Source organism: Loxodonta africana, chromosome 1 (genome assembly GCF_030014295.1).
Source record: "Loxodonta africana isolate mLoxAfr1 chromosome 1, mLoxAfr1.hap2, whole genome shotgun sequence".
NCBI classification, from domain to species: Eukaryota; Metazoa; Chordata; class Mammalia; order Proboscidea; family Elephantidae; genus Loxodonta; species Loxodonta africana.
In genome coordinates, this window is record NC_087342.1 from 101,427,231 (window position 1) to 101,440,675 (window position 13,445).

The window sequence follows — 13,445 nt, forward strand, 5'->3', positions numbered from 1 at the left end:
GTATGGCCCCCTGACACCCTTTTAACTCAGTACTGAAGTCACTCCTGAGGTTCACCCTTCAGCCAAAGATTAGACAGGCCCATAAAACAAACAATAATACAGAGAGTCCAACTGTATATAAGAGACTAAATGGGCACACCAGCCCAGGAACAAGGACGGGGCAGTGGGGGGACAGGAAAGTTGGAGGAATGAAAATGGGGAACCCAAGGTCAAGAAGGGGAGAGTGTTGACACAACAAGGAATTGGCAACCAATATCACAAAATAATATGTGTATTAATTGTTTAATGAGAAACCAACCTGCTCTGTAAAAAACAAAACAAAACTGTGATCTTTCTCAAACTGCTTCAGGGGCTTTGGACAAATTGGCACCCAAAGGGGCCAAACTGCATTACCCTGAGGGTCTGAGGGTCTTGACTCAAAACAGCCAACACGAAGCCCCAAGTGGATCTGAAGTCTTCTGTTTTATACCAAAATCCACACATAAATATTGCATTGTATTCCTTCAAGAAACCCTGGTTGCATAGTGGTTAAGAGCTACAGCTGCTACCCAAAAGTTAGGCAGTTTGAGTCCCCCAGGTGCTCCTTGGAAACTGTATGGAGAGTTCTACTCTCTCCTACAGGGTCACTCTGAGTCGGAATCCACTCAATAGCAATGGGTTTGGTATTTGTTTTCCTATTTCATCATATCTGTATTTAATATAAAAATAATATTATTTACCTCACATCCTTTGAGTCAAATGAATGCTCTAGGAAGAGGGGCCACATTTGTCCTGTGGCTTTGCTGCCCCTGGGCACAATGGTGCCAGCTGTGGGTACCCAGAGCAAGTAGCACAGGGACCCAGATGACCTCACATTTAGCCCCAGCGTAGACCCAGCTCTCAACCCCAGGTGTGCAAGACTCTCCACCTTTCCTCTTCTCCCCTTTCCCAGTTATTCCCAATGAAGTTCTCATGGGTCATCTGGTCACCCAAGAGCGTGGCCAGAGATGGACAGAAGGGTCAGAGGTGTGCATGCCCCCATCTGCAACGTGTCCTGTGGCTCTTCCTCCTCCCCACTCCTCTCCCAAGCCTGCTCCTGTCATCCTTTGAGAAGGCCTTTTGTTGGAAGAGTTACTTGGCTCTGCACCCTGGGAGAGACCAGAGTGGACTCTCGCTCACATATTAAGCCATAGGCAGTGGCAGCATCGGCCACATCCTGTCCCAGGAGGCCTTGTCATGCCCCAGACACGTGTGTGGGGCACACATCACTTCTGGCGGTGGCTGTGAGGGTGCCACGTGCCAGAATTTGGGCCAATCCTGAGGGCGAGGAGCTGGGAGAGCCTGGGGAGCTGCTGTTCAGGCTTCTCTGTAAAAAATCAGTCACCAAGGCCCAATATTTCTGTCTTCCAAATGCTTCTGAAATTCATTTCACTTTTTCAAAGTGATCTTTATAAAAGGAAAATCCTATCTCACCCTCTTGCTTAAAACCCTTCTAAGACTTCCCACTAGACTCCAGTAAAGTCCAGCTGGTGTACCTATTCCTCCACCCTCACTCTCCGCTCTCTTTCAGCTATGATTCTTTTCTGTTCTCTCTTCTATCAGGGGCTTTGCACTGGCTGTTCCCTCTCAGCATCAAACACTTGTCCCCTCAACCCCGACCCTTCAATCTTTTCCACCTTTCTGACTCTTACTTATCCTTCAGGTTTCTTCTTCCTCAAGGAGGCCTGGGTTAGATGCCCCTCCTCTTGTCTCACTGAGCACTTCTTTTCCCAGGGGCCGGATGACAGCTTTGAGATGTTTACACCTGAAGAGAGTGACCAGATGGGTAGGAGGAAGTGTAGCGACACAGACACCAAGCTGCTGAGAGAGCAAGTAAGATGAGATAGGAAAGCGTTTCCTGGACTTTCTGGTCCTCACCAAGCACGCGTGAGGAGCGTGGCAAGGTGAGGAAGCAGAGTCAGGGTCTGTCTTTGGAACAGTGTGGGGTGGTGTGAAAAATCAACTCTTTGAAGTCAGCCTGGAGCCTAGTTTGAACCTCACCTCCAGCAGTTACCACCTCACTGAAATAAGTAATATGGACATTGCAGGTATTGAGGAAGTTGTCGTTTCATTTCTTTGCTCATTCTTCACTAAGGGCAGGTTACTTTCTCTGAGCCTTGGTGATTGCACCCGAAATACCCAGCTCCATATGTGCTCACATCTCCAGCAGGTTAGCTCAGGAATGTTCTCAGGGCTGTGGCAGAGCTCAAGCAAGAGAGGACTATAAACTTACAAGTGCTTTTCAAGCCTTCATTTGCATCCCCTTTGTTAACATCCCATTGGCCAAAACAAGTCACATGACCAAGCCTATCTAGCGTCAGAGTGGGAGGACATTGCCAAGTGACCAGGGCAAAGGGCAGGGTTTCAGAGAGGAATAAAGAACTGAGGCCATTTGTTTCAGTCCACCGCAGTAAGCAGCACGGGGCCGGACTGAGCTGCCGTCAAGTTGACTCCAACTCATGGTGACCCCATTTGTGTCAGAGTAGAACTGTGCTCCATAGAACTTTCAGTGGCTGGTTTTTTGGAAGCAGATTTCCAGGTCTTTCTTCCGAGCTGCCTCTGGGTAGACTCAAAAGTCCAATCTTTGGGTTAGCAGCTGAGCTTATTAACTATTGCGCTACCCAGGAATTCTGCACAGCTAAAAGCTCAATAAAATATTAGAACTCCCATGAGTCCCCTTTTCCACCAATTCCTAAAACATGTGAGAGTGACAATTTTGGGACTCTGAGCTACAGTGCTACGGAGAAGAGTAGCTTGGTTAGCCAGGGAGGAAGAGTATCAGTTAAGATTAGGTTTAGTTGCCAGTAACAGAAAACCCCAAATAACAGTGGCGAAATGAGGTAGATGCTTATTTTTCTCTCGTGTAAACAAAGTTCAGAAGAAAGCAGCTTAGTGGTATGGCAGCCCCACAGTCATTAGGAACACATGCCCTTTCTTCATAGTTGTTCAGCTTCCTTAACACAGACTCTTCACCTCATGACCTAAGATGGCTGTTTAAGCTTCACTCATCACATCTGTGTTCGAGCCAACAGGAAGAAGGAAGGTGTGAAGAAGGGCAAACCCTATCCCTTTAAAGACAGTTCTCAGAGGTTGCACACCCAGCTTCTGACCTTGTGCTGTTGTAAATACTGTATCCATTCTTCCCTTCTTAATTATAGCATATTTTGACATACAGCCGCTCAGTGGAAGATTGTGTTTCCCAGCCTCCCATGCAACTAGATGTGGTCATGTGATTAAGTTTTGGCCAGTGGAAATATTTTTTTAGATTGAGCCCTGATGGTGTAATGGTAAAGCACTCGGCTGCTAACCCAAAGGCTGGCTTTTTAAACCTACCCGGTGGCTTCATGGGAGAAAGACCTGTTGATCTGCTCCGGTAAAGATTACAGCCTAGAAAACTCTATGGGGCAGTTTTACTCTGTCGCATGGGGTTGCTATGAGTTGAAATAGATTCAACAGCACCTAACAACAACAACGGTTGTATCCTTAAAGGAAAGAAGCATGACCTTCCTTTCTCCTTTCCTTTTCCCACTAGCAGGAGCTGGAGCAGCCATCCTGTACTATAAGATGAAGATCTTATATTGTGAATGGTAGAGCAACAAGACCGAAAGGCCATAGACTACTTATCCAGGCCTTTACATGAGAAATAAGTACATATCTCCATTTCTGAGGCCACAATTATTTTGGCTTTTTCTGTTTTAGTAGCTAAATCAATATTCCATCTAATAGACACAATCTCTTAGTCAGCACTTGTCATAAGGACATGCCGCCTCAAGGAAGCCTGGGAACAGTAGTCTTTAATCTGGGCTGCCATGTGTCTAGCTAATGAGTGGGGGTATATTATTGAGGAAGAGCAGATGGTGAGGGAGGGACAACAATCAGTCCCAGCCACTGAAAGAATAGTAGCAATAGTCACAGCATTTATTTACTGGGGGCTGGGACCTGAGGTGCTACTTTGCCTCCATGTCCCCATTGAACCCTCACAACCATCCTGAGGGCAGGTAGTAGAATCCCAATTTCAGACGTGGGAAGACTGAGGCCCTAGATGTTAAGTGACCCAACCAAGGCCACACAACTGGAATTCAGACAAAGGTCTGTCTAGGCTCCATCACCTAAACCAGCAGCTCTCCAAAGCGATCTTCCTGGACCAGCAGTGTCAGCATGAGAGCTTGTTAGAAATGCAAATTACCCTAGAAATCACACACTGCAGGTGGGGCCAGCGATCTGTTTGAAAAAGCCCTTCTGGGGATGTGGGTCCACACTCAAGTTTGAAAGCCACTACTCCAGGTAGCACAGTGGTTAAGAGCTCAGCTGCCAACCAAAAGTTTGGCAGTTGGAATCCACCAGCAGCTCCATGGAAACCCTATGGGGTAGTTCTACCCTGCCCTATAGGTTTGCTCGAAATCAAGTCGACTGCAGTGGGAGTCTAGGTCAAAAGGAGCCCTGGTGGTGCAGTGGTTAACTGCTCAGCTGCTACCCAGATGGTTAGTTGTTCAGACCCACCAGCTGCTCCTTGGGGAAAAGACGTGGCAGTCTGCTTCCGTAAAGGTTACAGCCTTGGAAACCCTACGGGCCAGTTCTACCTATAGGGTCACTATGAGTCAGAATTGATTGGAAAGCAATGGGTTTGTTACTCCAAGTCAGCACACTCCCCCTCTTTCCGCACACAAACCCAGCCACGCATGAAGAAGGTTCGACCCGGATCCAAACTGCCCTTCCCCTGCCGACCCCACTCCCGGAATTAATTATTGCCTGTTGCTGCCGAGCCTTCTCAAGTTTGGGGAGGTGGCTCTGCCCTGCAGGACGATGCCTTCCTTCTCCCAGGAGACCCCTAAAGGGAGTGGGCGGAGAGGGGTGCAGCTGTGGACTGAGCCCCTGGGTGTGGCTCTGGGCTGGGAAGGGGGATCGCACAGGCTCTGGAATCAAGCCTTGCAGGTATTGGACATTTCCTGATGAGTGCACGGAATCACACATTCTCATTCTCTCTCCCTCTCCCTACTCCCCTAGTTTTAAGGTTCTATTGCCTGGAGCCATGGTTTTAGGGGTGATGGGAGTCCATGACCCAAGACTTGGTCATTTCTGGTTCCCTCCAAGGGCGGGGCTGGTGATGATGATGGCTAACGTGTCTATAGCGTTTACTCTGATCCAGACTTGTTCTAAACTCTTTGTGTGTATTGATTTATTTAATCCTCACAATTCTGTTAGGGAGGGGTACTCTTATCCCCATTTTAGAGATGGAGGGGCTGAGGCTCAGAGAGGTTAATCAACTTGCTCACTGTCACACTGCCAGCATGTAGTAGAGCTATGCTTTGAGCCCAATGTGGCTCCAGGGTTCATGCTCTTAGCCACTGAGCTATTCAGCCTCCAAGTAATAGTAAGTACTTTTATAGGGGTTTTAACGTTCCAGGCACTATTCTAAGTACTATAAAAACAAACAAACAAAAAAACCAAACCCAGTGCTGTTGAGTCGATTCCGACTCATAGCAACCCTACAGGACAGAGTAGAACCACCCCATAGATTTTCCAAGGAGCGCCTGGCAGATTCGAACTGCCGACCTCTTGGTTAGCAGCCGTAGCACTTAACCACTACGCCACCGGGATTTCCTCTAAGTACTATACATATAGAAAAAGGGATGTTCTTAACACCACAACAAACTAGGTATGTCCAGTAGAGCCTCAGCGTTGGAGGACTGAATATTCATGATCTGGGCTATATCTAGTGTGTGTGTGTGTCTGTGTGTGTCTGTATGTGTGTCTCTGTGTCTGTGTGTGTCTGTATGTGTCTGTGTGCCTCTGTGTGTGTGTCTGTGTATCTCTGTGTATGTGTGTGTGTCTCTGTGTGTATGTCTGTGTCAGTGTGTGTCTATGCACCTCTGTGTGTGTCTGTTGTGTGTATGTCTGTGTGTTTCTCTGTGTATCCATGTGTGTCTCTGTGCATGTGTGTCTGTGTGTGTATATGTGTCTATGTGTGTCTGTGTGTCTCTGTGCATGTGTGTCTGTGTGTGTATATGTGTCTGTGTGTCTCTGTGTATGCCTGTATCTGTGTGTGTCTGTATACGTGCTTTGTATGTGTTTCTGTGTGTGTCTGTGTGTCTGTGTGTCCGTATCTGTGTGTCTTTGTGTGCATCTGTTGTGTGTCTGTGTGTGTCTGTGTGTGTATATGTGTACATGTGTGCATGCAAGTCTCACTGGGAGAAATAGGAAAGGCGAGGCCAGAGGTTGTTGCCTTTCCCTGTGGTGTCATGTTCTAAAATGAACCTGCAAGTCACACTTGTGGTTCCTGGGGAAAAAATATAACAATCCCTACCTCCAGTCAAAACAACAATATTTGTGCAGCTCTGGTCATAACCACTGGAAGCTTCCCTCCCTCCTGGCTCGCTGACAGCACCTTCCCCTTGCTCGTTCTCACTCTCGGGGCTTCTGCAAACCTTGTTTGCAGGAAGCTCATGTTCTGTGCTCACGTGGGCCTCCTGGCTGGATTGGGGCTCTTTGCCTCTGTTCTCTGGGAAGCCTTTTCAATGACTCCAGCCTCACTCTGGGTAGGACTCAGCAGCACTTGAGAACTCAGACACCACCATGTATCTCTCTCTTCCTTTGACCTCATGATCTCAGACTTCACACACAGTTCTACCCATGAGAGTTAACTTTCTATGTTTCTTTTAAGTCCTCCCCCAAGTTCAATTCTTCCTTTCCCTTTTCTTCTTTACCTTGTCCTTCCCTATCTTTCCCTTCTCTCCTCTTCCCTTCCTCTGCTTTCATCTCCTCCCTTTCCCTTCCCTTCCATTTCTTTTCCTTTCCTTCCCCTTTTTTCCCTCTCCTTCCCTTTCTTTACCATTCCTTTCTACACCTGCTTGTGTCCGTGTCTCTGCCATAGCACCTGAAGTTCTTCCACCTGGTCTACCTACCTCCTACTTATCTGTTGACCAGGGACCAGCTCAGGTCTTCACATCTTGATCCATCCAGTCTTTCACGGTGCCTTCAGGCCTGACCACATTACCTCCTTCTCCTTAGACTGCCCATGACTCTCCAGCATCTAGTCAGCCCCAGTGGTGTTACTAGGATTGTCATCACCCAAGGGGGTAACTCATGGTATCACCCCCCCATGCTAAGTACCACGCTATTTTAGCTAAAACACCAGAAAATTTGACAAAATCGGCAGCAATAAAAACACCGGCAGCAACGAAAACAGTGCATGCTTGTAGGACTTAGAGATGAAACCACGTGATTCAAAGTGTCATTTAATTGAGTGACGATTGATGGCTCTCACCAGAGGGCATTAGAAGGCTCAAAACGTGAATCAGCATAGAGTTTTAGCCTTGTACATATGTTGATACATGTAAGCTAGGCTTATAAAAAAAATTTTTGCTGTTATACCTAACTGCAGGGATATTTTTATTAAAAACAATAAATTTCTCCTGAAGCACCACACAAAAATTTTATAGACTGTCATTTTGGTGTCACTCCCTCTGACAGTGTCACCCGATGTGGTTCGTACCCACTGCATCCCCCTAGTGACACCACCGATCAGCCCCGCTAACTCAAGCCTTTGAATCATTCTCGACTAATTTGTATTCAGCTTCATTTAAAGATTTGTTGTGCACCTACCATGTGCAAGGCCTGCCTCCTCCTCTGCCTGGGGAACCCCTACTCATCCTTCAAAGCTCACCCAGACATTATCTCCTCCTGCCCTAACTCCCCTTTCCCACAGCTGGGCAGGTGCCCCCTCTGCTCCCACGCCTCCTATTCATCATATAGTAATGGTTAAGACATACCTCGTGGATCTGACCGTGCCCTGCCTGCTCTGCACTCACCATTCCCATAGACTCTGCAGGCTTCCAGGCCATAAGTGCTGGGGACCCTAGGGAAAAGCCAAAACCAGTTGCTGTTCAGTCAATTCCGACTCGTGGCAATCCCATGTGTGGGACTGGGTGCAAATGGTTAAGTGTGCAACTACTAACCAAAATGTTGCTGGCTCAAGCCCACCTAGAAGTGCCTCAGAAGAAAGGCCTGGCAATCTGCTTCCAAACGTTCACAGCATTGGAAACCCTGTGGAGCGCAGTTCTACTCTGCAACACCTGGAGTCACCATGAGATTGCCCCAGGGAGCAGCCCTCAATCAATGAGAGATGAAAATTTAGGATTAAATTCTTCAGCTTGGTGGATTACATTCAGGTGGAACAACTACGAAGCATGCTCCACACAGTCTCCCAGGGGGCTCCGGGGAACTGAGCATCCATTGCTCACTGCGGCCACCTTTCATTAACATTCCCTGTATCGGTTTCCTTTTCTTCCCTGTTTTATTTCCTGACTGGTGATTCTTGGAGTCACGTCCCAAACAAACAACTTATAGTTGATTAGACCAATCCAGGATCCTGTTTCAGGATCTGCTTCTGGGGAACTCAAAGAAGACAACCACACAGCACTTCCTCTGTGCCAGGTACTAAGTTCTTGGTATGCATGAACTCACTAATCCACACAGCCACCTTGGGAGGCAGATACCTTTGTGCCTTGTGAGGCAGAAACCGCTATTATTTCCATTTTGCGCATGAGAAAACTGAGGCACTAGACGGGTAAGTTGGGTGAACAATTCTCTTGGTTTTCCCAGGACTAAGAGAGGTCCTTGGATATGGGACTTTCCGTTTTAAAAGTGGGACCTGGGGAACCCGGAATGAATTGGTTGCCCTAAGGTGAAGTAACTTTCCACTGCGAGTGAGTGGAAAGACTAGGATTGAACCCAGACAGGCTGGCTCCAGGGACCACGCTCTGAACCGCTAGCTCCACACATACTAACCACATTGCTCTGTGGGCCTTTTCTACGAACCTGCTTTCCTACGAGAGTGCAGGGATCTTGTTTTGTACATTTTTGTATCTCTCTGTTTGGCACCTAGGAGATGTTTGTTTGTCATTGAGCTGGATGCAGGGGCGTAGTGAGGGAGGGTTAGAGGGGGCTTTTGCCAGGAGGGTGCCAGAGGAGGTTGGCTGGCGAATCACACTCCCTTGTTGACAAGGCGGCAGTGGTGGTGGGGCGTAAACGTAGAGACTGCTCCTGGGCGTTCACGCTCACTATGCCTCTGGCTGGATGTTGGGGATAATAAGAAAAAACTGAGTAAGACACAGTCCCTGCACTCAGGGAGCACCTAGTCAGATGGGGGAGGCATCATTTCTGACGTCATGGAGCTCTCAGTTTGAAGGAGTTCCATGTTGGGGACAAGGGCTGTTCTTTCCTCCTTGACTTCTCTGCAAGGCCTAGACCATGGTTTAGAGGAGTCTCTTTTTTCCTGTAAAGCTGCTGTTCCAAATCAGACATGGTGGGTGGGGTGAGGACGTCAGCCTGGCAACCAGGTCGAGGTCTCCACCCTTGCCATCATCCAGAGCAAGAGCTTGAGCCGCTCCTGGGCCAGGGTGGCTGGTTGATTCCTCCCTGGCTTTCTTTCAGTGCTTTGGGCCTCTGCATCCCAGCCAGCCTGCATGTCGGCTCAGGGAGGGGGTGGAAGATTGAAGAACTGGGCGCTTGCAGGGAGCAGCTGGCACTTTCCAAGGGTGAATTGAGGAGAATGTAATGAAGGGGCTATTCACAGAGCTTGGGCTAAGGGACGTTGCAGCCCAACGGGACAAGCAACAGTAGGAAGTCATTACCACCCCTAGGCCTGAAGAGGCAAGGGGAGGTGCCGTTTCTGGAACACAGCCACACTGCTACCATGGGGAAGGGACTGCCAGGAAGAGAGTTGTGCCCTTAGGCAAGGAACAAAGTTACTACAGAACCAGTGTCTGCAGTGCAGAGTGGGATCAATACCCTGATTCTCTCTCCTCCGGCCCCCTTAGCTCCTTCCATGTCCCCCATTAGCCTAATCAAACTGGAAGACAAAGATCAAGGGAGTCTGGGTGACAAAGTCCATGGGAGTCAGTCCCTTCCCACAGCCCCCCACCCCTGTCTTAGTTACCTAATGTTGCTGTAACGGGAATACCACAAGTAGGTGGCTTTAACAAATAGAAATTTATTTTCTCACAGTTCAGAAGGCTAGAAGCCCTGATTCAGTGTGCCAGCTCTAGGGGGAGGCTCTGTTTGTCTCCTCTTGGGGAAAATCCTCGTCTCAGCTTCTTCTTGGTGTTCCTTGGAGATCTCCACGTGGCACCTATCTTTTCCCATTTGTGCTTTCTTCTGTGCCTAATCTGCTGTTTTTACATCTCAAAAGTGGTTAGGGTTAGGACACACCCTACACTGCTATGACCTCATTAACATAACAAAGAAAACCCTATTCCCAAATGAGTATTAAAAAAAAAATAAGTAAACTTGTTAAGATTTACAACAATTTTCTTTGAACGCAATTCAATCTGTAACATCCCTTGGGGTTCAGGGATTCAGAGAAAGTCAGAGAACGGACAAGAGGAGGGAACCAAGAGAAAATAAAGACCAGAGTGCTCTTTCTGACCCCACTTCCCCCTCCTCCCGCCCCACCCCACAGTCCCCCAGGCAATGAACTGATCCTTGAGGCCCTGGCCAGCAGAGCTGGTGGGAGCTGCCCCTCTTCGACATGCACACTAGCCTTTTGATTTTACAGTCTGTCTCTTCACCTCAGGGAGCCCTGCTAGCACAATAGTTAAGAGCTTGGCTGCTAACTGAGAGGTCAGCTGTTCGAACACACCAGCAGCTCCTCTGGAGAAAAGACTTGGCGATCTACTCCTGTAAAGATTGTTGTTGTTGTTGGGTGACTTGGAGTCGGTTCCGACTCATAGCAACCCCATGAACAACGGACTGAAACGCTGCCTGGTCCTGCACCAGCCTCACAATCCTCGCTAGGTTTGGGCCCATTGTTGCAGCCACTTTGTCAATCTAGTTGAGGGCCCTCCTCTTTTTCGCTGGTCCTCTACTTTACCAAACATGATGTCTTTCTCCAGGAACTGACCCTTCCTCATACCATGTCCAAAGCCCATGGAAACAGCAGCCGAGAAAACAAATGATGCATTGCACTGGGAAAATCTACAGCAAAAGATCTCTTTGAAGTGTTAAAAAGCAAAGATATCACTTTAAGGACTAAGGTGTGCCTAACCTAATCCATGGTGTTTTCAATCGGCTCATATGCATGTGAAAACTGGACAATGATTTGGAAGACAGAAGAATTGATGCCTTTGAATTATGGTGTTGGTGAAGAATATTGACTATATACCACGGACTGCCGGAAGAATGAGCAAATCTGTCTTAGAAGCAGTATAGCCTGAATGCTCCTTAGAAGGGAGGATGGATGGTGAGACCAGTTACAGGTTTTGCTTTCCCACTTCTGGAGAATGCTCGGGGTTGAGGGGGGTGGGGGGGAGCAACCCTGCCCCCACAAGAGCTGTAACCGGGGTGGGGTCATCTGGCTCTGACTGCTGCTGTGGGCTCCTGAGGGGTTAGGAGAAGTTTTGTGATTGGGATAAAGGTGGGGGCTGAGAATGCTGGGCAAAGACACTAAGGATGGCCTGGGAAGGCCTGGGAAGGGGGGAGATTGTGTCCCTGCCCCCAAGAACAATTTTGGCTGCAGATTAGTCTGGTTGGCAGAGGACAAAGGAAGGGCAGGGGACTCAAGATCCAGCACTGTGTATTGGGGGTGTGTGGGGTGCGTAGGGTGTGGAATGGTCCGTGGGGCAGGAGGTCCAAGAAGCAGCGCTGTGTATGTGTGTGTAGGTAGGTGGGTAGGTGTGTGTGTGGAGGACAGTGAGGTGGGAGGTCCTGGGTCCAGCACTATGTGTGAGTAAGGGGGGAGGGAGTCAGTGGGGCCTGAGTTGGGTAGTGGATAGGGATCTCTGGGCCTGGAGCCCAGGGGTGGGGATTGGGTGAGGCAAGGGCTGAGGGGAACTGGGGATGGGGAAGACTCATCTTAGCTGCTGTTCCAGACTGAGTCCTCTTGCTTTCACAGCCAAGTCCTTCTCTGGCGCTGGCTCCTAAAATGAAGAGACACACTTCCCCCAGCCAGACCTTCAGATTGGAGGGGGCATGAGGGAAGGAGCTGAGGGTATGGGGAACTTTACGTAGATCACTTCTCTGTCTCCAGCTCCTGTGTGTGTGTGTGTGTGAGAGAGAGAAGGAAATAGAGAGAGATACCTCCTTGGACCCAAATGCTTAAGACAGCCCCAGAAAGACTGAGGTGGGTGGGGTCTGGAACTGCATTCTCAGAGGTGTTTAACTAGAACGACCTAGACAGACGCAGAGGGAGTAGGAGTGGTAAGGTTCCACGTCGTTGAAGCCAGTCCCCGCTTTTATAGTTGAGGAGATGGGGCACAGAAAAGGGAGTGGTTGGTCAAGATCACACAGGGCTTCAAGGAAGAGTCTCCTTGTTGCCCAGCCTAGGAGCACGGCAACCGGGGCGCCTACCATTAGTCCTAACATCAATCAAAAATCTCATTTTCCTCCTCTTAAGACAGCGTAAAAACAATAATTCCTTTCTCACAGAGTCGATAGGAGAATGAAATGACTTCGCACAAATAAAGAGCTTAGAACAGTGCCTGGCATATAGTAAACACCCAATAAATGTTCGGAAATAATAATAATCATAGAAGGTGTCCCTGTTTTAAAGGGCACTGCCCAGTGATGCTGGGCCTGATCTTGCCTTGATCATGCTAAAGTCTGCAGCAGGCCAGGGGGGAAGGCAGAGACGGTCACTGGTGTTGGAGGTTGGCCACCCCTTGGCATCCTGGGAGCAGCCATGGACTGCTCCCCGGCCCTGCCTTTGCACACTTGGCACGCACTTCCTCCTTTCTTTCCTCTGACTCATGGGTGTCCAGACTCTTCATCTGGGCCAACAACTTGATAGTATCAGCCTGGGAGCCCCCCGAGGGCAGGGCTCAGTCCTTCGTCACGCATGCTCAGTCCAGCCTTGAGAGGGGGTCAGCAGAGGCGCTCCCTGCCACGTGGCTGCCGGCCTGCAGAGCATCTCCCTCTCCTTCTTGCCCACTGGGTGGGCCTGGCTGGGCAACAGGAAATGCACATACTGGAGCTTCGTCCGTGCTGCCGCTCGCCATTCTCAGTATTGTACACACAGTCACTCATTTAATCCTGGGAGGTTTAAATGAGCTCTTAGCTCCATTTTACAGAGGAGGGAACTGAGGTACAGAGATGTTAAGTGATTTGCCCAGAGTCACATAGCTGGTCAATGGTGGAGCCAGGATTTGAACCCAGGCAGGCTGGTACTAAACTCTACACCCCTAACCACCATGCTACACTGCCCAGAGGGAGTCCCCTTTTCCCCTCTTTGGTGACCTGGCCTAGGCTGGTAAATGAACAAATGACTTGGTTTCTTGTCACATTCCTAGCCTGCCCCTGTCATATTATCATCACTCCTATTTCCCTCCCAAAGGGCTATCTTTCCTTCTTGTCTATGCGATAAAGACCTCACTGGCCATTCTATGTTATGATTTCTGTCCTCAGCTCTGATACTCTGTTCTTGTGCCCTTTCA